This window comes from Amblyraja radiata, chromosome 21 (assembly GCF_010909765.2).
Source record: "Amblyraja radiata isolate CabotCenter1 chromosome 21, sAmbRad1.1.pri, whole genome shotgun sequence".
Lineage (NCBI taxonomy): Eukaryota > Metazoa > Chordata > Chondrichthyes > Rajiformes > Rajidae > Amblyraja > Amblyraja radiata.
In genome coordinates this window covers 31,688,273-31,715,808 of record NC_045976.1, presented here as the reverse complement: position 1 = coordinate 31,715,808, position 27,536 = coordinate 31,688,273, and the positions used below count along the sequence as shown (strand labels likewise).

Sequence of the window (27,536 nt, the reverse complement as noted above, 5' to 3'; positions counted from 1 at the left end):
GGCAACTTTAACAAGATTTTTACTATTAAAATCCTTCCTGCCACCTCCCACCAAACCTTGATACCATGTTGCAATACAGGAACATTGTGCTTCCACCAACTGTTCACCTGAATGGGATATCACAGTCCTCCACCTGACATTTGCAACAACGTTGCCATCACACAACACTTACTCCAGCTCCTGGAAGGACAGGAGGGTGAATTGGTATTGCAATTGGGGAAGTCCAATTGCAAATTTTTTTAAGTCCAGTGCTGGGGGGAGGCAGGGAATGCTGGAAATGTTACGTTTGGCAACGGGTTGAATTGGGGAACTACGCCTCTCGTGAGGGCTACGGGTTACTGGGGAACGGGTTGCGTTGAGGGACCAGGCCTCCTCCCATGTGACAGGGACCCAACGGGTGCCAGTTGGTCTACTCTCCAATAAACTTTCCCTTTCCTCCTTATAGCTATATCCCCTAGTGTTGGACATTTCCACCCTGCGGGGAAAAGGTTCTGAATGTCTACCCTGTCTATGCCTCTCATAATGTTATATATCAAGGTAAAACAAATCCTCTAGTAATATAAGAGAGACAGCAGAATCCTTAGAGCTGTTATCTTGTCTCCACACTGAGGAGAAACCCTTAGTTTTGTTGTGTGGCACCACAAACCCACTTAATTCCTGTTTCTGAATTTGAAATCTGGCCTGGATGGCCTGACAGCAGAGTTCTCCACACATTCTGGGGGATCCTGGGGAAGGACTACACCATGGTCCTGAGGGAGAGCCTGATGACCGGGGAGACTTCTCCACCCCTGTCTTGGTGGAGGGCTCTCATGGTCCTTCTGCCCAAGAAGGATGATCTCCGCCTTCTATAGAACTGGTGCCCGGTCTCCCTCCTCTGTACATAGAAACATAGAAAATAGGTGCACGAGGAGGCCATTCGGCCCCTCGAGCCAGCACCACCATTCATTGTGATCATGGCTGATCGTCCCCTATCAATACTCCACTAGCCCCTAGAGCTCTATCTAACTCTCTCTTAAATCCATCCAGTGACTTGGCCTCCACTGCCCTCTGTGGCAGGGAATTCCATAAATTCACAACTCTCTGGGTGAAAACTTTTTTTCTAGCCTCAGTCTTAAATGACCTCTCCTTTATTCTAAGAGTGTGGCCCCTGGTTCTGGACTCGCCCAACATTGGGAACATTTTTCCTGCATCTAGCTTGCCCAGTCCTTTTATAATTTTATATGTTTCTATAAGATATCCCCTCATCCTTCTAAACTCCAGTGAATACATGCCTAATCTTTTCAATCTTTCCTCATATGACAGTCCCGCCATCCCAGGGATCAATCTCGTGAACCTACCCTGCACTGCCTCAATCACAAGGATGTCCTTCCTCAAATTAGGAGACTAAAACTGTACACAATACTCCAGATGTGGTCTCACCAGAGCCCTATACAACTGCAGAAGAACCTCTTTACTCCTATATTGAAATCCTAATGTTATGAAGGCCAACATTCCATTAGCTTCCTTCACTGCCTTCTTCACTTGTACCGACTACAAGGTCTTTGCAAACGCAATGGCCAACCGTCTAGGTCCAGTGCTGGTCCAAGTGATCCACACTGACCACTTACACACTCTCAGGCCGGTCCATCCAGGATAATATCCATCTGGGCTGGGGCCTGGTCTACCTTGCTCAGGAGACTGGTGTACCAACTGCCTTTCTCTCCCTCGACCAGGAGAAAGCTTTCTACAGGGTGGATCTTGAGTATCTGCTGAGGACTCTGCGGGCGTTTGGGTTCAGACCGCACTTTTTGGTCCGGATCCGGCTTTTATACGCCGCCGCGGAGTGCCTCGTCAAAGTAAAAGGATCCTTGTCGACCCCCATTGTCTCTTGAAATGCTCCTTACATTAACTCTAATGCTCCTTGCATTAAAGTAAATAAAGCTCAACCTACCGGCTCTCTCAAGGTTCCCTTCCTGTCTCTGCTTACTGTCCTTGCTGCACTAGCCTGTTCCATTTTCTACAAATGAGTCATGTTGCACTGTTTTGATTTCATCCCACTGGTTTCATCACTCGTAACAAGCACTAGCAAACCTCCCTGCAAGGATGGTGGTCCCCTTCTAGTACCAAGAGAACCCTGATTTCCTGGTCACTCTTATCAAATCAGTTCTGGTGTTTCTAGGAGAGAATCTTTGGTGCAGAATACTCAACTACACATTAGGGTGATTCAGATCCTATGGATAGTGGCAGTTGTGTAAAGAGGTATTGTTTAAGAAAATCCTTGAGATCTTCAACATTGTTTTGCTTGCCGCAAAGTTTCTGCTGGTGCCTTTGTTAATAGGCCAGGTTGATAAAGGTGAGCATATTGGTCATGGGAACATGCTTTGATGTGGATATATTTGCGACATACTTTAATAGCTGCAAAGTTTGGTTTGGAGATCGAGTTCTGTCTCAGATACAAAGGGTGTAGATGGGACCATGTTCTAAGCATTTCATCAGGATGGTTCTATCGGAGTTGGTGTTCCTTACTCCCTCCTTGACAATTGCTCTACCAGAGGCTTGTCCTTTTTATATGCTTGGCATTGATGTCAATTCAATTTACTATGGCCTTCATCTCTGCATGGCAGTTGCAAGTGTGCATCCTTGGTGCATACTGAACCCAGCCATAATTTTGGGTAGTTTATGAAGAAGCTCAAATAATAGTACAATTCATACCAGGGAAATTAACCTGGCCTAGAATTGTTGTCCATCTTGCAGCTGGATGGCTGGATTTGGCTGTGGACTATCTCTTCAAATTGTGATTATGACTGCTATTAGAGATGAATCTCAGCTGGGTATCTCTTGTCATGCGCTACTTATTATTCGAGGCCATGGCATAATCTGGACCCTTGGTTTCAGATTATTTTTAGAACATCGAAATGATTAACCCTTGCAATGTTGACACTTGTCCACCTTTCCTATTACGAACAAACGCTACACTGGAACAAAATCCTGAATTTGGTTGGCAAATAGTTAATAGTTTTCTTGTCTGCACCCTTTTGTTTCTAGTGGAGGCCTCAGTAACCTCTTGTATCTCTGCACACTGCCAGATCATGTGCTGAGTGTGGGCGATGAACCTCGCCAGGTACTGCTGCGAGTTTATGGCGCCATCTGCAGGTAAGTGGCAAAACCATTTAAACTCTTGAACTATTTGAAAATTGTTTCCCATATCAAATTGGGACCCCTTTAAAGAATTATCGATTCCTTTATGTTCATTTTTGCTCTGCCAACTTTCTCCACTTTTTAACGTGCTTACACTTGTAGCACTTTAATCGACTTGTCAAGTGTCTGCAAAATGTTCACTCGAACTGCATAGCTGAATACTGAAAATTATTTTTCACTCACTAGAGGGCAGAAGAATTTATTTTAACTGGGATAAGACTCGGGGATTTGATGTATGTTAAGCTTGTTCACACCACAGAAGTGAACATTTGTTTAGCATCAGATAGACACAAAAAGCTGGAGTAGCTCAGCGGGACAGGCAACATCTATGGAGAGAAGGAATTGGTGACATTTCAGGTCGAGACCCTTCTTCAGAAAACGCCTCGATCCGAAACGCCACCCATTCCTTCTCTCCAGAGATGCTGCCTGTCCCTCCTGCATTTTGTGTCTATCTTCGGTTTAAACCAGCATCTGCAGTTCCTTCCTACACATTCGTGTTTAGCCTTGTTTTCTTATTGCTGTCCCAGTTTGTATCTGGATTGTGAAGTGCCCACAGTCTATGTACTTGCGGCAGGATTTTAATTGATAGTACCTGGCTGCAATAAAATTCTCCCTGGTTAGGAACAAGGAGAGTACTGAATTTGGATGAAGGCATATCTTTCCACATGTATTGCACACTACAGCACAGCTTTGTTCATCTAGGAATTGGAGATTGCACAAAATGAGGTCATTTGATCTATCAAGTGTGTGACCTTCTAGTGCTACATCCAGAAGACGCCTGTTTCAAGATGTTACACCAAAAAAGGAGGTAACTTCTTAAATTGGGATTTGTGCTGTTAAATCGAAAACCATGTTTCTGTTTCCATGTTGCTATGACATACAGTGGCTTGCAAAAGTATTCATACCCCTTGAACTTTTCCACATTTTGTCACGTTACAACCACAAACGTAAATGTATTTTATTGGGATTTTATGTGATAGACCAACACAAAGTGGTGCATAATTGTGACATGGAAGGAAAATGATACATGGTTTTCAAATTTTTTTACAAATAAAAAACTGAAAAGTGTGGCGTGCAAAAGTATTCAGCCCCCTTTACTCTGATACCCCTAAATAAAATCCAGTGCAACCAATTGCCTTCAGAAGTCACCTAATTAGTAAATAGAGTCCACTTGTGTGTAATCTAATCTCAGTATAAATACAGCTGTTCTGTGAAGGCCTCAGAAGTTTGTTAGAGAACATTAGTGAACAAACAGCATCATGAACCCCAAGGAACACACCAGACAGGTCAGGGATAAAGTTGTGGAGAAGTTTAAAGCAGGGTTAGGTTATAAAAAATATCCCAAGCTGTGAACATCTCACGGAGCACTGTTCAATCCATCATCCGAAAATGGAAAATGTATGGCACAACTGCAAACCTACCAAGACATGGCCGTCCACCTAAACTGACAGGTCGGGCAAGGAGAGCATTGATCAGATAAGCAGCCAAGCAGGCCGATGGTAACTCTGGAGGAGCTGCAGAGATCCACAGCTCAGGTGGGAGAATCTGTCCACAGGACAACTATTAGTCGTGCACTCCACAAATCAACCCTTTATGGAAGAGTGGCAAGAAGAAAGCCATTGTTGAAAAAAAGCCATAAGAAGTCCCGTTTGCAGTTTGTCACAAGCCATGTGGGGGACACAGCAAACATGTGGAGGAAGGTGCTCTGGTCAGATGAGACCAAAATTGAAGTTTTTGGCATAAATGCAAAACGCTATGTGTGGCGGAAAACTAACACTGCACATCATCCTGAACACACCATCCCCACTGTGAAACATGGTGGTGGCAGCATCATGCTGTGGAGATCCTTTTCTTCAGCAGGGACAGGGAAGCTGGTCAGGGAGGAGGAGCCATCTTGGTGAACGGCTGCTAGCCAGCAGCCATCCGTTTTAATTCGTTTTATTTTAATAGTTTTTAGTGAGTCCTGTTTTTTGTTTGTAGGGGATATGTACTTTTTAATGTGGGGGTAGGTGTAAACTTTATTTCTAGGTCCCTACCTGGTCGGTGTGGCAGCCTTTTCTCCTGGCTGCCCGTCGACCCGTCCTCGTGGCCTACCAGCGGGCTTGGAGCGCCGTTTCCTGGCGGGGACCACCCAGCACCTCGGCCTCCGTGGCGGCACAGCGCTGGAGCATTATCGCGGAGCGGAGTGGAGCGGGCGATGCCTTGCCTGGGTCGCCGCGCTGGAGCGAAGCGCTGGAGCTCTGGTGAGCTGGACCGCAGAGAGCAACATCTCCGGGCTGCGGGTCTGCGGAGAGGAGAGGCGGCGTGCGGAGAGGCGGCGTGCGGAGAGGCGGCAGTGCGCAGAGGCGGCGCCAACTTTATCATCGGGAGCCTGGGAGCTTCAAACCGGCGCGGCCTTGTCGGCTTCGGCAGCCGCGGTCTCCAACCAGGAAGCGGCCGTTCCAGGTGGCCCAGCCGGCGAGTGGACTCTCCCGACGCCGGGGCAAGACCACCCTGTGAGAACGGCCAGGGACATCGGGCCTCCGTAGAGTCAATTGCGGTGGCCTCACTAGGCTTGACTTTGGGGTGAACTTGGGGTGGGGACAGGACATTGTGCCTTCCCCCACAGTGCTATCCACTGTGGGGGGATGATTTTTTTGTCTAATTGTAATCCTGTAAGTCTGTGTTCTAGATGGGTGCCGTGAAGAGAGAGTGGACGCTGGCGCGCTTTGGCTGCCGCTGCTCTCTCTTCACATTGTGTTTTTGAATTTCTGTTTTTGGATTGAACTATGTTTTTAATTTGTGTCTCTGTGATGTCTTTATTACTTATTTTATTCCGATTATATGTTTTTATTCCGATTATCTATGTAAGGTGTCCTTGAGATGTCTGAAAGGCGCCCATTAAATAAAATTTATTATTATTATTATTATGGAGTTGATGGGAAGATGGATGGAGCCAAATACAGGGCAATCTTGGAAGAAAACCTGTTAGAGTCTGCAAAAGACTTGAGACTGGGGCGGAGGTTCACCTTCCAGCAGGACAACGACCCTAAACATACAGCCAGAGCTACAATGGAATGGTTTAGATCAAAGCATATTCATGTGTTAGAATTGCCCAGTCAAAGTCCAGACCTAAATCCAATTGAGAATCTCTGGCAAGACTTGAAAATTGTTGTTCACAGACGCTCTCCATCCAATCTGACTGAGCATGAGCTATTTTGCAAAGAAGAATGGGCAAAAATTTCAGTCTCTAGATGTGCAAAGCTGATAGAGACATACCCCAAAAGACTTGCAGCTGTAATTGCAGCGAAAGGTGGTTCTACAAAGTATTGACTCAGGGGGGCTGAATACTTTTGCACGCCACACTTTTCAGTTTTTTATTTGTAAAAAAATTTGAAAACCATGTATCATTTTCCTTCCACTTCACAATTATGCACCACTTTGTGTTGGTCTATCACATAAAATCCCATTAAAATACATTTACATTTGTGGTTGTAACGTGACAAAATGTGGAAAAGTTCAAGGTGTATGAAAACTTTGCAAGCCACAGTATGCTGAAGTATTTTTATGGTCCTGAGTTATCAGCTTTCATTTTACTACTTGGTTTCTCATTAAGCAATATTAGAGTTTGGGAATTGCAACATAATTTTGTGTGCTTGTGATTTCAAGTCATGTGAAAACACTCTTGTGAATAGCACCAAACAATGGACCCACTTAATACCTTTTAGTCATGTATATTTTATTCTACTTTTAGTTCTAAGATGGACAATTCTTTGCTCTGCCTATATTCCTGGCCTAAAACTCCCATCTCTTTCTTGCTTCTCTAGTGTGAAAAGCCTGTGGATATGTTTATCACACCAGAGGCCCCCCTACTTCCCTCATTTTACTTTCAAGCCATATCCCATGTTACCCAGTCCCCAACTAAAAATAATGGCTCCTTTTGATGCATGTTCTAATGGTCCTGCAGCTAACTGATCCTGCTTTATCAATGCAGGCATCCTGCATTAATTGCTCACTACTGTGATAAGAATATGATTGGAGTTTTGTTTACTAGCTAATGATATCTCTAGTTTCCAAATTAAACTTGGGTCATTTTCTGATGTTCATTTCCCATTTTTAAATTTGGCCATTCATGTAGCCACATACATTAAGCAAAGTGTGCAGAAAGGGAATATATTTAGATTTGTATCTAACCTATGACATCCTGGCCATGTTTGATGTCTGGAGAGTTTTACTTTGTATCTAATTAGGGATCTTGGCAAGAGTAGTGCCCATTAGAGATGTTATACATGTCCTGGGAATGTACACTAGGATGGTGAAGTAAAACACTTTTATTGCCCATCTTGAGCTACATATTGTTCAAATGAAGAAATCTATAGACAAGGGGCAAAGGACATTTATTGTCACATGCACCAATTGGTGCAGTGAAATGTGAGTTACCAAAGTACCACTGGTGCAAATCAAAAAGGAAAATCCAAAAGCATTTGAGATGTATGAAGGGTTGGGTGTAACAAGTAAGTGCCATTTGGATCCAAAAATGCAACATGTGCTCACAGACAGGACACCCAGGTCTCGCTGTACCTCCCACATACCTAACCTAACCCCATTGAGATAATAATCTGCCCCCTTGTTTTTGCCACCAACGTGGATAACCTCACATTGATCTATATTAAACTGCATCTGCCTCGCATCTGCCCACTCACACAACCTGTCCAGGTCACCCTGCAACCTCCTAATATCCTCTTCACAGTTCACACTGCCACCCAGCTTTGTGTCATCCGCAAACTTGCTAGTGCTGCTCCTAATTCGCTCTTCCAAATCATTAATATAAAGGGTAAACAGTTGGGGCCCCAACACCGAGCGTTGCGGCACTCCACTCGCCACTGCCTGCCATTCTGAAAAGGACCCGTTTATTCCTACTCTTTGCTTCCTTTCTGCCAAACAATTTTCTATCCCGGGGGACTATCCTTGTTCCACCTCGGGGGAGGGGAAAGGGAGCAGAACTGCAGGAAACAGAAGAATTGGGACCCATGTGACTGCTCATGTGACTTGGTACTTGGTACCAATCCAAAACGCTTGAAACTTATAAGATTGTTAAGGGCTTGGACACACTAGAGGCAGGAAACATGTTCCCCGATGTTGGGGGAGTCCAGAACCAGGGTTGAGAATAAGGAGTATAAGGAGAATAATGAGTAGGCCATTTAGAACGGAGACGAGGAAACTCATTTTCTCACAGAGAGTGGTGAGTTTGTGCAATTTTCTGCCTGAGGGTGGTGGAGGCAGGTTCTCTGGATGCTTTCAAGAGAGAGCTAGATAGGGCTCTTAAAGATAGCGGAGTCAGGGGATATGGGGAGAAGGCATGAACGAGGTACTGATTGGGGATGATCAGCCATTATCACATTAAATCAGCCGTTGAAATAATCGCTGGTAAGTCCAGGCCAATAGCGCTGCTCCCAAATTCAATCTATAACCAATGGCAGGGGACTGCACGCATTTGGCAATGTTTGTGCCAGAGATAATGCCAAATTTAACTGACCTGCCTGTACACTGATCGATATGCATGATCCCGCACAACTATATACTACTAAAAGTGTCGACTTGTTTGTTTGTCTGTGATCTCAGGAGCTACGCCAAAACAGTATAAGGCAGCGCAAATTTATTTGCATAAGCTTACTCTGCTTTTTCCCGTGGTGGTTCCTATCAAGTTTCTTCTCCCTGCAGTCCGTCCTTTCACCCTTTTTTATTTTTATTTTTAGTCCTGTCAAAAAACAAATGTTAGTTGGAGGTCTTTTATGTGGTGGGTGGGGGGAGGGGAAGGGGGAAACTTTATTTCTTAGTCCCCTACCTGGTCGTAGAGGCAGCTTCCCTACGAGCTGTTTCTTCGCCCCTTCCTCGCGGCCTACCATCAAAACTGGAGCAGCGTTTCCTGTCAAGACAGCGCTGGGATACCAACACGGAGCGGGCGATGCCTTACTGGGTCGCCGAGCGGTAAGCTCCGGAGTGCGGTGACCGCCGACTCCAACATGGAGGAGCTGTGGCTGCGGGTGGCGCTGGATTTAAAACATCCGAGATCGCCAGAGTCGGAGCTCCAGCCAACGCAGCCTGAGGACTACGGGTGCCGCAGTCTCTGGGGAGGGAGCGGCCGCTCCAGACATTTTCAAAGCCCCTGAGGAGTGTTTACCCGACGCCGGTGTTCCAGCTTTCCAGCAAAGAGGGCCTGAAAACATCGGACTGGCTGTGGAGGCCACAAATAGGCCCCGACCTCGGGTGTTTCACAGATTAAGAGGACTTAACTTTTTGTTGCCTTTCCCCACAGTGGAAAATTTTGATTCTGTTGTGGGGGGACGTTCTTGTTGAATTCTATGTGTTATGTCATTTTTCCGATTTTTAATTTTTCTATGGATGTACGGAAACTTTATTATTTCTTTTATGTAAAGCACTTTGGTTTCAATGCGAGTTGATTTAAACGCGTTACATAAATACAATTTACTTACTTACTGATGTTATTTTTCACATTATTAATATTTCAAGGATTAAAAAAGGCAACTTTAACAAGATTTTTACTATTAAAATCCTTCCTGCCACCTCCCACCAAACCTTGATACCATGTTGCAATACAGGAACATTGTGCTTCCACCAACTGTTCACCTGAATGGGATATCACAGTCCTCCACCTGACATTTGCAACAACGTTGCCATCACACAACACTTACTCCAGCTCGTGGAAGGACAGGAGGGTGAATTGGTATTGCAATTGGGGAAGTCCAATTGCAAATTTTTTTAAGTCCAGTGCTGGGGGGAGGCAGGGAATGCTGGAAATGTTACGTTTGGCAACGGGTTGAATTGGGGAACTACGCCTCTCGTGAGGGCTACGGGTTACTGGGGAACGGGTTGCGTTGAGGGACCAGGCCTCCTCCCATGTGACAGGGACCCAACGGGTGCCAGTTGGTCTACTCTCCAATAAACTTTCCCTTTCCTCCTTATAGCTATATCCCCTAGTGTTAGACATTTCCACCCTGCGGGGAAAAGGTTCTGAATGTCTACCCTGTCTATGCCTCTCATAATGTTATATATCAAGGTAAAACAAATCCTCTAGTAATATAAGAGAGACAGCAGAATCCTTAGAGCTGTTATCTTGTCTCCACACTGAGGAGAAACCCTTAGTTTTGTTGTGTGGCACCACAAACCCACTTAATTCCTGTTTCTGAATTTGAAATCTGGCCTGGATGGCCTGACAGCAGAGTTCCCCGCACATTCTGGGGGATCCTGGGGAAGGACTACACCATGGTCCTGAGGGAGAGCCTGATGACCGGGGAGACTTCTCCACCCCTGTCTTGGTGGAGGGCTGTCATGGTCCTTCTGCCCAAGAAGGATGATCTCCGCCTTCTATAGAACTGGTGCCCGGTCTCCCTCCTCTGTACATAGAAACATAGAAAATAGGTGCACGAGGAGGCCATTCAGCCCTTCGAGCCAGCACCGCCATTCATTGTGATCATGGCTGATCGTCCCCTATCAATACTCCACTAGCCCCTAGAGTTCTATCTCACTCTCTTTTAAATCCATCCAGTGACTTGGCCTCCACTGCCCTCTGTGGCAGCGAATTCCATAAATTCACAACTCTCTGGGTGAAAAAGTTTTTTCTAGCCTCAGTCTTAAATGACCTCCCCTTTATTCTAAGAGTGTGGCCCCTGGTTCTGGACTCGCCCAACATTGGGAACATTTTTCCTGCATCTAGCTTGTCCAGTCCTTTTATAATTTTATATGTTTCTATAAGATATCCCCTCATCCTTCTAAACTCCAGTGAATACATGCCTAATCTTTTCAATCTTTCCTCGTATGACAGTCCCGCCATCCCAGGGATCAATCTCGTGAACCTACGCTGCACTGCCTCAATCACAAGGATGTCCTTCCTCAAATTAGGAGACCAAAACTGTACACAATACTCCAGATGTGGTCTCACCAGAGCCCTATACAACTGCAGAAGAACCTCTTTACTCCTATATTGAAATCCTCTTGTTATGAAGGCCAACATTCCGTTAGCTTTCTTCACTGCTTTCTTCACTTGTACCGACTACAAGGTCTTTGCAAAGGCAATGGCCAACCGTCTAGGTCCAGTGCTGGTCCAAGTGATCCACGCTGACCACTTACACACCCTCGGGCCGGTCCATCCAGGACAATATCCATCTGGGCCGGGGCCTGGTCTACCTTGCTCAGGAAACTGGTGTACCAACTGCCTTTCTCTCCCTCGACCAGGAGAAAGCTTTCTACAGGGTGGATCTTGAGTATCTGCTGAGGACTCTGCGGGCGTTTTGGTTCAGACCGCACTTTTTGGTCCGGATCCGGCTTTTATACGCCGCCGCGGAGTGCCTCGTCAAAGTAAAAGGATCCTTGTCGACCCCCATTGTCTCTTGAAATGCTCCTTACATTAACTCTAATGCTCCTTGCATTAAAGTAAATAAAGCTCAACCTACCGGCTCTCTCAAGGTTCCCTTCCTGTCTCTGCTTACTGTCCTTGCTGCACTAGCCTGTTCCATTTTCTACAAATGAGTCATGTTGCACTGTTTTGATTTCATCCCACTGGTTTCATCACTCGTAACAAGCACTAGCAAACCTCCCTGCAAGGATGGTGGTCCCCTTCTAGTACCAAGAGAACCCTGATTTCCTGGTCACTCTTATCAAATCAGTTCTGGTGTTTCTAGGAGAGAATCTTTGGTGCAGAATACTCAACTACACATTAGGGTGATTCAGATCCTATGGATAGTGGCAGTTGTGTAAAGAGGTATTGTTTAAGAAAATCCTTGAGATCTTCAACATTGTTTTGCTTGCCGTAATGTTTCTGCTGGTGCCTTTGTTAATAGGCCAGGTTGATAAAGGTGAGCATATTGGTCATGGGAACATGCTTTGATGTGGATATATTTGCGACATACTTTAATAGCTGCAAAGTTTGGTTTGGAGATCGAGTTCTGTCTCAGATACAAAGGGTGTAGATGGGACCATGTTCTAAGCATTTCATCAGGATGGTTCTATTGGAGTTGGTGTTCCTTACTCCCTCCTTGACAATTGCTCTACCAGAGGCCTGTTCCTTTTTATATGCTTGGCATTGATGTCAATTCAATTTACTATGGCCTTCATCTCTGCATGGCGGTTGGAAGTGTGCATCCTTGGTGCATACTGAACCCAGCCATAATTTTGGGTAGTTTATGAAGAAGCTCAAATAATAGTACAATTCATACCAGGGAAAATTAACCTGGCCTAGAATTGTTGTCCATCTTGCAGCTGGATGGCTGGATTTGGCTGTGGACTATCTCTTCAAATTGTGATTATGACTGCTATTAGAGATGAATCTCAGCTGGGTATCTCTTGTCATTCGCTACTTATTATTCGAGGCCATGGCATAATCTGGACCCTTGGTTTCAGATTATTTTTAGAACATCGAAATGATTAACCCTTGCAATGTTGACACTTGTCCACCTTTCCTATTATGAACAAACGCTACACTGGAACAAAATCCTGAATTTGGTTGGCAAATAGTTAATAGTTTTCTTGTCTGCACCCTTTTGTTTCTAGTGGAGGCCTCAGTAACCTCTTGTATCTCTGCACACTGCCAGATCATGTGCTGAGTGTGGGCGATGAACCTCGCCAGGTACTGCTGCGAGTTTATGGCGCCATCTGCAGGTAAGTGGCAAAACCATTTAAACTCTTGGACTATTTGAAAATTGTTTCCCATATCAAATTGGGACCCCTTTAAAGAATTATCGATTCCTTTATGTTCATTTTTGCTCTGCCAACTTTCTCCACTTTTAACGTGCTTACACTTGTAGCACTTTAATCGACTTGTCAAGGGTCTGCAAAATGTTCACTCGAACTGCATAGCTGAATACTGAAAATTATTTTTCACTCACTAGAGGGCAGAAGAATTTATTTTAACTGGGATAAGACTCGGGGATTTGATGTATGTTAAGCTTGTTCACACCACAGAAGTGAACATTTGTTTAGCATCAGATAGACACAAAAAGCTGGAGTAGCTCAGCGGGACAACAAACATCTATGTAGAGAAGGAATTGGTGACATTTCAGGTCGAGACCCTTCTTCAGAAAACGCCTCGATCCGAAACGCCACCCATTCCTTCTCTCCAGAGATGCTGCCTGTCCCTCCTTCATTTTGTGTCTATCTTCGGTTTAAACCATCATCTGCAGTTCCTTCCTACACATTCGTGTTTAGCCTTGTTTTCTTATTGCTGTCCCAGTTTGTATCTGGATTGTGAAGTGCCCACAGTCTATGTACTTGCGGCAGGATTTTAATTGGTAGTACCTAGCTGCAATAAAATTCTCCCTGGTTAGGAACAAGGAGAGTACTGAATTTGGATGAAGGCATATCTTTCCACATGAATTGCACACTACAGCACAGCTTTGTTCATCTAGGAATTGGAGATTGCACAAAATGAGGTCATTTGATCTATCAAGTGTGTGACCTTCTAGTGCTACATCCAGAAGATGCCTGTTTCAAGATGTTACACCAAAAAAGGAGGTAACTTCTTAAATTGGGATTTGTGCTGTTAAATCGAAAACCATGTTTCTGTTTCCATGTTGCTATGACATACAGTGGCTTGCAAAAGTATTCATACCCCTTGAACTTTTCCACATTTTGTCACGTTACAACCACAAACGTAAATGTATTTTATTGGGATTTTATGTGATAGACCGACACAAAGTGGCGCATAATTGTGACGTGGAAGGAAAATGATACATGGTTTTCAAATTTTTTTACAAATAAAAAACTGAAAAGTGTGGCGTGCAAAAGTATTCAGCCCCCTTTACTCTGATACCCCTAAATAAAATCCAGTGCAACCAATTGCCTTCAGAAGTCACCTAATTAGTAAATAGAGTCCACTTGTGTGTAATCTAATCTCAGTATAAATACAGCTGTTCTGTGAAGGCTTCAGAAGTTTGTTAGAGAACATTAGTGAACAAACAGCATCATGAACCCCAAGGAACACACCAGACAGGCCAGGGATAAAGTTGTGGAGAAGTTTAAAGCAGGGTTAGGTTATAAAAAATATCCCAAGCTTTGAACATCTCACGGAGCACTGTTCAATCCATCATCCGAAAATGGAAAATGTATGACACAACTGCAAACCTACCAAGACATGGCCGTCCACCTAAACTGACAGGCCGGGCAAGGAGAGCATTGATCAGAGAAGCAGCCAAGCAGGCCGATGGTAACTCTGGAGGAGCTGCAGAGATCCACAGCTCAGGTGGGAGAATCTGTCCACAGGACAACTATTAGTCGTGCACTCCACAAATCGGGCCTTTATGGAAGAGTGGCAAGAAGAAAGCCATTGTTGAAAAAAAGCCATAAGAAGTCCCGTTTGCAGTTTGTCACAAGCCATGTGGGGGACACAGCAAACATGTGGAGGAAGGTGCTCTGGTCAGATGAGACCAAAATTGAAGTTTTTGGCATAAATGCAAAACGCTATGTGTGGCGGAAAACTAACACTGCATATCACCCTGAACACACCATCCCCACTGTGAAACATGGTGGTGGCAGCATCATGCTGTGGAGATCCTTTTCTTCAGCAGCGACAGGGAAGCTGGTCAGGGAGGAGGAGCCATCTTGGTGAACGGCTGCTAGGCAGCAGCCGTCCGTTTTAATTCGTTTTTTTTAATAGTTTTTAGTGAGTCCTGTTTTTTGTTTGTAGGGGATATGTACTTTTTAATGTGGGGGGTAGGTGTAAACTTTATTTCTAGGTCCCTACCTGGTCGGTGTGGCATCCTTTTCTCCTGGCTGCCCGTCGACCCGTCCTCGTGACCTACCAGCGTGCTTGGAGCGCCGTTTCCTGGCGGGGACCGCCCAGCACCTCGGCCTCGGTGGCGGCACAGCGCTGGAGCGCTATCGCGGAGCGGAGTGGAGCGGGCGATGCCTTGCCTGGGTCGCCGCGCTGGAGCGACGCGCTGGAGCTCTGGTGAGCTGGACCGCCGAGAGCAACATCTCCGGGCTGCGGGTCTGCGGAGCGGAGAGGCGGCGTGCGGAGCGGCGGCGTGCCGAGAGGCGGCAGTGCGCAGAGGCGGCGCCAACTTTATAATCGGGAGCCTGGGAGCTTCAAACCGGCGCGGCCTTGTCGGCTTCGGCAGCCGAGGTCTCCAACCAGGAAGTGGCCGTTCCAGGTGGCCCAGCCGCCGAGAGGACTCTCCCGACGCCGGGGCAAGACCACCCGGTGAGAACGGCCAGGGACATCGGGCCTCCGTAGAGTCAATTGCGGTGGCCTCACTAGGCCTGACTTTGGGGTGAACTTGGGTGGGGACTGGACATTTTGCCTTCCCCCACAGTGCTATCCACTGTGGGGGGATTATTTTTTTGTCTAATTGTAATCCTGTAAGACTGTGTCCTAGATGGCTGCCGTGAAGAGAGAGTGGACGCTGGCGCGCTTTGGCTGCCGTGAAGAGAGAGTGGACGCTGGCGCGCTTTGGCTGCCGCTGCTCTCTCTTCACATTGTGTTTTTGATTTTCTGTTTTTGGATTGAACTATGTTTTTAATTTGTGTCTCTGTGATGTCTTTATTACTTATTTTATTCCGATTATATGTTTTTATTCCGATTATCTATGTAAGGTGTCCTTGAGATGTCTGAAAGGCGCCCATTAAATAAAATTTATTATTATTATTATTATGGAGTTGATGGGAAGATGGATGGAGCCAAATACAGGGCAATCTTGGAAGAAAACCTGTCTGCAAAAGACTTGAGACTGGGGCGGAGGTTCACCTTCCAGCAGGACAACGACCCTAAACATACAGCCAGAGCTACAATGGAATGGTTTAGATCAAAGCATATTCATGTGTTAGAATGGCCCAGTCAAAGTCCAGACCTAAATCCAATTGAGAATCTCTGGCAAGACTTGAAAATTGTAGTTCACAGACGCTCTCCATCCAATCTGACTGAGCATGAGCTATTTTGCAAAGAAGAATGGGCAAAAATTTCAGTCTCTAGATGTGCAAAGCTGATAGAGACATACCCCAAAAGACTTGCAGCTGTAATTGCAGCGAAAGGTGGTTCTACAAAGTATTGACTCAGGGGGGCTGAATACTTTTGCACGCCACACTTTTCAGTTTTTTATTTGTAAAAAAATTTGAAAACCATGTATCATATTCCTTCCACTTCACAATTATGCACCACTTTGTGTTGGTCTATCACATAAAATCCCATTAAAATACATTTACATTTGTGGTTGTAACGTGACAAAATGTGGAAAAGTTCAAGGGGTATGAAAACTTTGCAACCCACAGTATGCTGAAGTATTTTTATGGTCCTGAGTTATCAGCTTTCATTTTACTACTTGGTTTCTCATTAAGCAATATTAGAGTTTGGGAATTGCAACATAATTTTGTGTGCTTGTGATTTCAAGTCATGTGAAAACACTCTTGTGAATAGCACCAAACAATGGACCCACTTAATACCTTTTAGTCATGTATATTTTATTCTACTTTTAGTTCTAAGATGGACAATTCTTTGCTCTGCCTATATTCCTAAAACTCCCATCTCTTTCTTGCTTCTCTAGTGTGAAAAGCCTGTGGATATGTTTATCACACCAGAGGCCCAATACACACCTGGTCCTACTTCCCTCATTTTACTTTCAAGCCATATCCCATGTTACCCAGTCCCCAACTAAAAATAATGGCTCCTCTTGATGCATGTTCTAATGGTCCTGCAGCTAACTGATCCTGCTTTATCAATGCAGGCATCCTGCATTAATTGCTCACTACTGTGATAAGAATATGATTGGAGTTTTGTTTACTAGCTAATGATATCTCTAGTTTCCAAATTAAACTTGGGTCATTTTCTGATGTACATTTCCCATTTTTAAATTTGGCCATTCATGTAGCCACATGCATTAAGCAAAATGTGCAGAAAGGGAATATATTTAGATTTGTATCTAACCTATGACATCCTGGCCATGTTTGATGTCTGGAGAGTTTTACTTTGTATCTAATTAGGGATCTTGGCAAGAGTAGTGCCCATTAGAGATGTTATACATGTCCTGGGAATGTACACTAGGATGGTGAAGTAAAACACTTTTATTGCCCATCTTGAGCTACATATTGTTCAAATGAAGAAATCTATAGACAAGGGGCAAAGGACATTTATTGTCACATGCACCAATTGGTGCAGTGAAATGTGAGTTACCAAAGTACCACTGGTGCAAATCAAAAAGGAAAATCCAAAAGCATTTGAGATGTATGAAGGGTTGGGGGTAACAAGTAAGTGCCATTTGGATCCAAAAATGCAATATGTGCTCACAGATGATGAAAGTGTAGTTTTAAAATAATATTTATTTCTATTCCCTAAAGAGAAGGATATTGTATTTGGAGAGATTTTGGGAGGATAATATTGGAATTCTGGAGCATTTTATGCTTGAAGATGCTATTTGCATGCCTTTTGCAAGCTTAAAATCGGCAAAGTTACTATGAAAGGGAGGAGATGGCTGGGACCCTGATGTGTTTAATTTTGCTGCCCATGGGTGAAATAACATGATTAGAAGAAAGTTGATGTGGTGCCCTTATTCAAGCAAAGGAATGGGGATAAACCAAATAATTCATGGACTATTTATTGAGTCCGAATGAAATGACTGAAAAACATTGTAATTACTGTATTTGGAAAGGCAGGAATGCAGTGTCATTTTAGTGCGACATCCCGTTTAACCACTTGTTTTCTTTTGTTTGAAGAGGCAACAATGTATTGATGAGAGCAGTGCAGTTTATATACTTCAGTTAGGTCTTTGACAAAGGTCCATGTAGGAAACTCATCCAATGTTTGCAGCACATGGGATTCAGGGGAAGTTGGCAAATTGGATCCAAAGCCAGCTTGATGATAGAGGGTGAAATGGAAGCCTGTGGGAAGTAATGTACCACAGGCCCTAGTATTGGGACCTTTATTTATTGTCTATATCATTTCAATTATTATGAAAGTAGAATCGTGAAAATTGATTTGACATGACACAGGTGTTGGTGAGGATTGTAATTGTGGGCTTTAGGATGATATTGATCAGCTGGTAATGTGTAGGAAAGAACTGCAGATGCTGGTTTAAGTCAAAGGTAGAGTAATGGCAGATGGAATTTAATCTTGCAGTGTGGTGTCGTTTGGGAGGACTAAAGGGTCGGGCAAACATCTTGACTGATGGACAGTTCTGAGGAACAGAGGGTCCTTGGTGTATAAGGGCAGCATGGTGGTGCAGAAAGTTGCTGCCTTTCTGTGTCACAGACTTGGGTTCAATCCTGACTTTGGGTGCTCTCTGTACGGAGTTTGTTTGTTCTCCCTGTGACCATGTGGGTTTTCTCCAGGTGCTCTGGTTTCTTCTCTCATTCCAGAGACGTGCAGGTTTGTAGGTTAATTGGCTTCTGTAAATGTTTAGGATAGAACTAGTCAGAGATCACCCTAGTTTAGGATAGAACTAGGGTGATCTCTGGTCGATGTGGACTCGGTGAGCTGAAGGGCCTATTTCCAAGCTGTATCTCTAAACTAAATCTGATTCCTGAAGGTGGCAGCCTGGATTCATAATATGGTAGAAGATGCCATATGGATACATGACTGGATTAGCCAGTGAGGTTGCATAGATTAGGTTCCCATGAATTAGGCCACATCTGGAATATGGCACAGTTTTAGTCACTACAATGTAGGAGCAAGGAGAAACTGGAAATACTAGGTTTGTTTTCTATGTAGGAGAAGCTGAAGGGGTTGGGGGAGGGGGGGGGGGGGCGCAGGCTTGAGGGAGGTATACAAAATTACGAAGGTCCCAAGTCGTTAAAACATTAGAAATTTCAACCGACATCAGAGTTATCTAATACCAGATGACATAACTTTTGGATAAGGAGGATCTGAGAAAAATGTCTCCCCCCCCCCACTCCCCATCATCCCAAGAGCATGAATGCAATCTGGAATTTATTATTTGAGAAGGTTGTGGAGGCAGGTATATCCATATTTGTTTCTAGGTGAGCACTGGAATCAGTGCATAAACCTTAGACCAAGTAAATGGGATTAATGTATAGGTAAGCACGATGGCATGTACATCCAAAGGACCTATTTCTATGCTGCATAATTTCTAACCTGATGCTGTTTAAGTTGCTAATCTATTATCTAATGTAAACTGCCTGTTTTCAAAAGCCATTTCCAGAAAGTAGTGGTCATCCTAATGGATGTGAATTTTGCTGTTTTGACAGTAGGCATTTTTGTTGTCCCTCGCAGGGTGTGGATTCTCTGGTACTGGAGAGCGTGATGTTTGCTGTATTGGCAGAACGTGCCTTGGGACCAAGATTATATGGAGTGTTTCCGCGGGGACGTTTGGAGCAATACATTCCAGTATGAAGTTATTTCTCTCCTGTGTTACTTTTAAAATTTGAAAATTGTTCCTGCACCATTTGCAGTATCCATGTACAGTCATTCATCCTCTATGGGGATACCCTACTCATCAGAGGCCTTGCTGAACTGGTTGCAAATGGTTTACTGCATTGGGCTTGTTGACTAGAATTGGCAGTTGGAGGTGGTATTGAACCTGCTGGCATAGTAAGTGGCCAAAAATGAAATTAACTTGTGCATTCTCTTTGTAGCATGTCCTCTTATTTCTCATCTCCTTCACACAATTATTTTAAGATCTTGTTATTGTCAGTCCAGACCATGCTTCAGTATGGGTGGACCTGGTTTGTTTCCTTTGCTAACCTCTATGTTGTGCAGCTGGTGGGAGATTAGATATGTGCAGCATTTATAGACCAGATGTGATAAAGAACTCCATGGTATATTTAAGCAATAGTGAAGCAATGTCTAAAATATTCTTTAGCATGTGGACAAGTGTCATTCCTGTATCATCTCATTGTGCATTCTTGCAAAAAGACATATTTGTTCATATTCTTCCCAATTTAATGTAAATGTTTACAACACTATGAATGGAAGCAAAACCAATTAATTTTAGTGTTCTTACTCCATTGATTGGAAGTTCTTCAGATTCTTTATGCAGACAGAACCTTTATCCTTAAAAGGACACGACATGCTGGAGTAACTCAGCCGGTCAGACAGCATTGCTGGAGAACATGGATAGGTGACGGTTTGGGTCGAGACCCTTCTTCAGACATAAAACTTCACTGTTGCACATTCTCCAGAGATACTGTCTGACATGTACCAGATCAAAACCACCTTAAATTTGCTCATCTGAGTTCTGGGTGCTTTTTGAGTGAATGCTTGGAGTATATAGTATATGGCTGCTGTTTTAAAGTGTCGTTGCTATAAGATTGTCACTTTAGTGATGTCCTTGTACAACTGGGTTACACAGCATTCTATAGCATTTAGGAGTGTGCTGAATATAGCATAATGCCCAAAAGGCTGAGCAGCAGACCTTAATTCTATTATAGATATTTTAGATGGGATGGTACTGAATAATTCCTGATCCTCCACCTGTTTCAGTCACAGTGCCCTCCATAATATTTGGGACAAAGACTCATCATTTATTAATTTGCCTCTGAACTCCACAATTTGAGATTTGTACTAGAAAAAAATCAAGTGGTTAAAGTGCACATTGTCAGATTTTAACAAAGGCCATTTTTATCCATTTATGTTTCACCACGTATAAATTACAGCAGTGTTTATACATAGTCCCCCTCCCCCATTGCAGGGCACCATAATGTTTGGGACACAGGTGTCATGTAAATGAAAGTAGCAATGTTTAGTATTTTATTGCATATCCTTTGCATGCAATGACTGCTTGAAGTCTGCGATGCATGGACATCACAAGTTGCTGGGTGTCTTCACTGGTGATGCTCTGCCAGGCCAGTATTGCAGCCATCTTTAGCTTATGCTTGTTTTGGGGGATAGTCCCCTTCAGTTTTCTCTTCAGCATATAAAAGGCATGCTCAATTAGGTTCAGATCTGGTGATTGACGGCCACTCAAAAATTGACCATTTTTTAGCTTTGAAAAACTCCTCTGTTGCTTTAGCAATATGGTTGGGATGATTGTCTTGATGTAGAATGAACTGCCGGCCAATGAGTTTTGAGGCAATTGTTTGAACTTGAGCAGATAGGATGTGTCTACACACTTCAGAATTCATTTGGCTACTGCTGATGGTAGTTGGTGCCAAACTAGGAACATGTGAAACCAAAATTTTCTTGCACCTTTTAGCCCCCTATTTCTCAAGTTTCTTCTTGTAGTTGAGTGATGCCTATATTAGTGAGGTTGTGCACTTATTATGACGGATGGGCTGGAAAGTTGCATATATTTAATGTGGCATCCTCAATCTGTCTGACTAGAGCCGTCGACTGCTGACTGAAGAGTTGGGACTTCCAGATATTTCAGCAGAGATAGCAGTAAAAATGTCTCGATTCCATGGAATGGTCATGCCCTTCAACAAAGAACCAAAGTGGCTGTTTGAGACTATGGACAGGTATGACTGACCAGAATCTGCATCAGTTTGAGTGGAGTGAATAACAGGGAAAGAGTACAGTGACCAATGCAACAGCAATTACAAAATGGGCATTCTCTTAGCTGCCTCTTTTCTAATTTACCTCTTCACAATTCTGTTGTGCTTCTAAACCTTGGATTGTCCTTTTCCAACTAATCTGGGTGGATTAGACCAGGGTTCTATTTGTAAATATACTCCTACAAATGTTGTCTTTGAATAGTCTTGCTTTGTCTTGTTGCTACTAAACATGGGTATGAGCTGGTCTCTTACCACCATCACCACCCAAATCTTTTGTTCAAATAAACATACCCTCCAAACCTTTTGTTCAAATAAAAATGAGCCGATCTGAAACCAGAAAGATTGAACTGCCAATGTAAGTACCCCAACAGGGCTACTGTTGCCGTGAAGCCAAATGGATTTGGTAAATTGTTAAGCGCAATGCAAGGAAAAATAGTAGAACTCGTTTGCTGTGCATTTTATATGACCGGATCTAGACCTGGAAATGTGTAAATTCCTTATCCTTTACAGAACCCAAATTGGAGCATTGATTGAAAGATGCTTGTATGTGGCAGGTCATGTCTTATTAACTTGATAGAGTGTTTTATTGAGGAGGTGATGAAGGAGATTGAAAGTGATGAAGGAGATTGTTGGCAGTGGATTTTAGTTAGGATTTGATAAGGCCCCTCAGGGTAGGCTGATCCAGCAGTTAAGATGTAGGGGTTTCATGATGACTTGGTCATATACATTCAGAGCTGGTGTATTGATAGGAGGGTTGTGATGGATGGTAGATATTCTGGCTCTAGCTCTGTGACCAATGGAGTTCTGCAGGGATCTATGCTGAGACCCTTGCTGTTTGTGATATGGAGATGCAGGTGGTGAGGAATGGAATGCTGTCGGAAGATACAGCGGGATATAGACCAACTGCAGAAATGGATGGGGAAATATCAGATCGAGTTTAACCGGAGCACGTGTGATGTGTTGCAATGTGGGAGGTTCTCCAATTTCTGGTAGCCCTTACTGTCTCCTCCCCTTCTCAGCTCTCCCTCAGCCCTCTGGCTCCTCCTCTTCCTTTTTTCTTCCTCCCCCCATGTCGGTCATGAAGTTGTATTTGAGGCGGGGGCTGTGGGGTGAACGGGCCGAGCGGCCTGGAGCCGGGGGAGGGAGAGGCCTAGTCCTTGCACCGGGTCCTGCATGGTGAATAGAAAATAAGGTAATGAAATGAAGGGTGAGCCTTTCGAATGATCATTTTGAATGGCGGAGGTTTGAAGGGATAAATGTCCATCTTTATTTTTGCTTCAAAAGATTGTCTGATGCAGGCTTAATCGGGGGCGAGCCAGTGGTCTTGTGTTCATCATTTAAGTAGTTTTATTAAAGACCATCTCTCTCCTCTTGTTAAGGTATCTCAAGCAGATAATGGGATTGACATTCGTCAGAGAGGCACATGTGAAAAAGTTTAATAAACTGAAGACTTTCAACCTGCCAGGAGAGTTGGCGAGTTTAAAGTAAGAATTTAACTTTACTTTAATCATTGCTTTATTATTTGACCAGACAATAATCGGAGGATGTTGGTCATTGGCAGAAACTTGAGGTTAATACTTTTTCATCTTTTCCTGTTCTTTCTCACTCTCAGAAATCAATGTCATATGCTAATTTAGTGATTTTTTTTTTATCCCCCTCTTTCAGGTCGCTTCTTGAAGCCACATGGTCACCTGTGGTTTTTTGTCATAATGATGTACAGGAAGGTAAAGGTGTAGAATAAATAAGTATTCTATCGGGGGGGCTTTTAATTGACAGAATGAGCAGCTGAGCTGTGACAGGCTGCAGTATCAACCAAATGTTTTGCAATTAGTTCTGGTCAATTATTGTTCAGAGCTATATTGTTCCCTTAGTAGTGTGTCTGAACACATTACTGTTCTGTAGTAATGCAAGGCAAATGACAGGTCTTTTGGGACCAACGACCATGGTTCTGTTGGCTTTATAATAGTTAAAGTCAGGGGAGGTCCAGAAGTTAACATTTTGAATTGGGACAGTGCCAACCTTGATGGTATTAGACAGGAACTTGGAGTAGGATGTTTGCAGGTAAAGGGATGTCCTGAAAGTGGGTTGCTTTTAAAAGTGTGGTGAGGCTTCTGGACACACCCTAAGGCAAACATGAAATTTTGAGCTGTTTGAATTTGGAAGAATCCAGACAAAGAATCGAAGCGCAGATCTGAGGCTGCTTGATAGCCCTTTCAATTCCTCCTTCCATTTGTCATAGTTATACAGCACAGAACTAGGCCCTTCAGCCAAACCAACCAAGATGTTCATCCCACCTGTCTGTGTTTGGCCTATAGCCCTCAACCTTTCCTATCCATGTACCCGTTCAAATGTCTTTTAAATATTGTACTAGTACTGGTCTCAACTACCTCCCCTGGCAGTTCGTTCCAGATACCCACCCACAGATGTGTGGAAAAAGCTGATCCTCGGGTTACTATTAAATCTTTCCTCTCTCACCTTGAATCTATATTCTCTGGTCTTGATTTCCCCTCTGCCAGGTAAAAGACTCTGTGCATTCACCCTATTTATTCCCCTCATGGTATTATATTTTTAAAAGATCACCCTTTAGTCTCCAGCCCTCCATGGAATAAAGTCTTAGCCTGCTCGACCTTCAGCTCGGGCCCCCAGTCCTGGTAACCTTCTCATAAATCTGCTCCTCACTCTTTCCAGCTATGACGTCCTTCCTGTAGTAGGGTGACCAAAACTGAACCCAAAGGTAACATAATGTTCCAACTTCTATACTCAATACCCTGACTAACCTGGATGGATCCCTGGTTGCACCTCCTGCGGTTCCAAGGAAAAATACCTGGAAAGAGGTGGTTTGGGTTGGGTTGGAAGGGATGAGTGAACCAAGGAATTAAGGGAGTGGTCCCTATGGAAAGGGGTACCAAAGATTTATACAAAGGGCTGGAGTAACTCAGCGAGTCAGGCAGCAGCCCTGGAGAATATGGATAGGTGTCAGGCTGGATACTTCAGACAAGTGACCAAGAAACACTCCTCCCTCCTTCCCCAATTTCCTCCACCCCCTCCCCAAAAACCACAGATAAGTACGAACTGGAAACCACCAATACATTCTGGTTTTGGCGATATTAGCTAGAGCCAAGCCATATTTGCAGGTGACATAATCTTGTTCTGGACAGGCTATTTATCGTTTTGGTAATGCAACTAGGTTGGATCTGACCACTGCCCTCAATGGCAATCACTCTTTGGGGGCTTAACTATCAGCTTTCCCTGGTTGGGGAGGAGTGATGGGGCTATGGGTTGCAATGGGAATCTGGGTTCCTGTTGGAGGGCGAGCGCGGGGGAAAGGGAGGACTGCTGCTTAACGTGTACCTTCTGCCTTGTCTTTGTTCGCAGGGGCTTTGACATTGGAAATCACTTCTGTGAATGGATGTATGACTACACTTATGATCAGTGGCCTTTCTTCAAAGCTAATATGGAGAATTATCCTAACCGACAGCAGCAGGTATTGACAACAGCAAGCTGGTCTTTGGGTATCTACACAAGGTGAAAAAAGAAGGGAAATTCTTCCTCTTACCACAACATCTGGCATTGGTCACACAAAAGTCAATGTTAGGCCTCTAAAGAAACACTTTCAGAAGCTGTTTCTTGATTCTGAGAATCTTGCCATCAGGAATTCTTCATGTCTCAAAAACATTCAGGGTCAACTTCCATTAACAGCAAATGTGATTTGTCTACTTCACTTAAATAACTTTAAACTCTTATTTCTCCTCAGCTTCACTTCATCAGACATTACCTTTCTGAATATTCGGGGAATAAAGGGGACTCGGTGCATGATGATCAGTTGAAAATTGAAGAAGAGATGATCATTGAGATCAACAGGTTGGGCACTTGTATGGAATAATCAGGGGGTTAAGTTAGTGAGAGGTTTTATAACAGTGGGGATATAAGGATGGTGAGGCTGGCAGCTAAACTGTGCTTTTCTGCACAAGTAACTGCTAGAATCTAAAGATTGGTGGATTTGGCTGATACTGTTTAATCTACTCTCCATGTGAAACCTGAAGACCTCTTACTCTTCTTATGAGGTAGATGTTCATGCTTAATGGAGTCATGAGCCATGGTAGCAAGATTGAAAGCCCCAGAGGGCACTGACCTTTTAATACAGAAAATGCTAAAGCACATCTTGGGTAGTAAGAGTTATAGCCTCTGTTTTGTATTTCATGTTGAACAAAATAGAGTGAGGCCTTTCCTGGAATACATTTCTTATCTGCCTCGGTGATTTTTGCCTCCCATGAATACTTACAGTGCAGCTCCAACCTCTTGCCACACTCTCACCTTTACGTTTACAGTCTCACTGCCTCACTGCTTCCCCTCCCTCCCAACCACTTTCAGCTCCAAAGTACCTCTCCAACCCGTTTAAGGAGACTGGAGAACACTGACCAAAAGCTGTGTATTACTCGTAGTAAAACTCCTCTAGTGCTGTTTTACAGTGACCTGTGCATGATTTTTGGGATGGATTGTAGACAATATTGCTGGAGAAACTCAGCGAGTGAGGCAGCATCTATGGAGTGAAGGAAATAGGCAATGTTTTGGGTCGAGACCCTTCTTCAGACAGGATTGATTAGTTGTTTGTCAGTAATAACGCCAGATTTAGAATGAAATTGTGGGAAGTGATGGTGTTGGGCCAATGAAGGTTTTTTTTTCTGTTTTAACTAACTGATGCTATGTATTACTTTCTTAAGGTATGCCCTAGCCTCTCACTACCTGTGGGCACTCTGGGCTATTATACAAGCAAAGCTTTCCACAATTGAGTTTGGTTACATGGTGAGTTATGTGTGTCTGTGTGTCTTTCTGCCTCTCATTACACACTACCTCATCTTTTTTGTCTTCCCATTCTTGTGCATAAGTTAAGAGAGGAAAGGAATGGGGTTATACATTGGCAAAGGATGTGAAATGGCTAACTGACATGATTAAATGGTTCTTTTCTGGATTGGCAATCGGTAGCTAGTGCAACTATATATAATCTACAGTTTTGATCGGGATGAAATGACGGGCATTTGCTGATGAGACAAAGTGGGTTAGCAAGTTGAAGAGTGCACAGCTCACAAAGGATGTAGTGAGTGGGAGATGAAGTGGGAGATGAAGACTGCTGTGGGGAAATGGGGTTATCTATTTTGGATGAAAGTTTGGAAAAAACACAATATAACAATGTGAAAACTGTTGTAAATGGTTTGGGGAGTGGAATACGTGAAAAAGTTAATATGCAAGCAGTTGGGAAGGTTGGTGGGATCCTGGTCCCTTATGTGAGAGGTATGGGGTGTGGAGATGGTACAGAGAAAGTTCATTCAGAATATCCCCAGATGAAATAGTTGACAAATGTTGAAAGAGGCCATCTTCCCTTGTGGGGGTATCTGTAACATGAGCATATTTTGAATAACGGCCGCTCATTTTGGACAGAAAATAGATTTCCTTCTCTCATAGGGTGGAGACGATGTCTATGTCACCTAAAATATATTCCGACATTTGCACTGAAGATGAGGTGGAATGGGGGAAAATTGATGTTGATGCCAAGAGTTTGTCAGCCATGATAGTACTGAATCGTGGAGGATGAACAATTGACCAATTTAGCCTGCTCCTGCACCTTGTTTTCCCATCCTTGCCTGCCCTCCTGCCTTGCACTGTCCCTCCCCTCCACCACAGCATCCTCCCTTGACTGGCTCACCCACTCACTTGCTTCCCACTTTATAAATTGGAGATGATTCTGCTTTGTGCTCTCTGAAGAACTAAGGTGATGTCTCTTTTGTTTCAGGATTATGCCCTGTATAGACTGGAAGCCTACTTTGATCAGAAGAGAATACTTGGTTGACTTGCTGTACAGTGCTAGCACTGCTTGGAATTTAGCACGTTTCTGTTATTAATTATTTTTTAAAATTGCATTTTGCTTCAAATTA

At 43.9% G+C, this 27,536-nt stretch overlaps 1 pseudogene; it reads left to right on the top strand.

The window, feature by feature from the left end:
• Positions 1–1,552: 1,552 nt before the first annotated feature.
• LOC116984998 lies at positions 1,553–27,509 on the top strand (annotated as a pseudogene).
• The last annotated feature ends 27 nt before the right edge of the window (positions 27,510–27,536 follow it).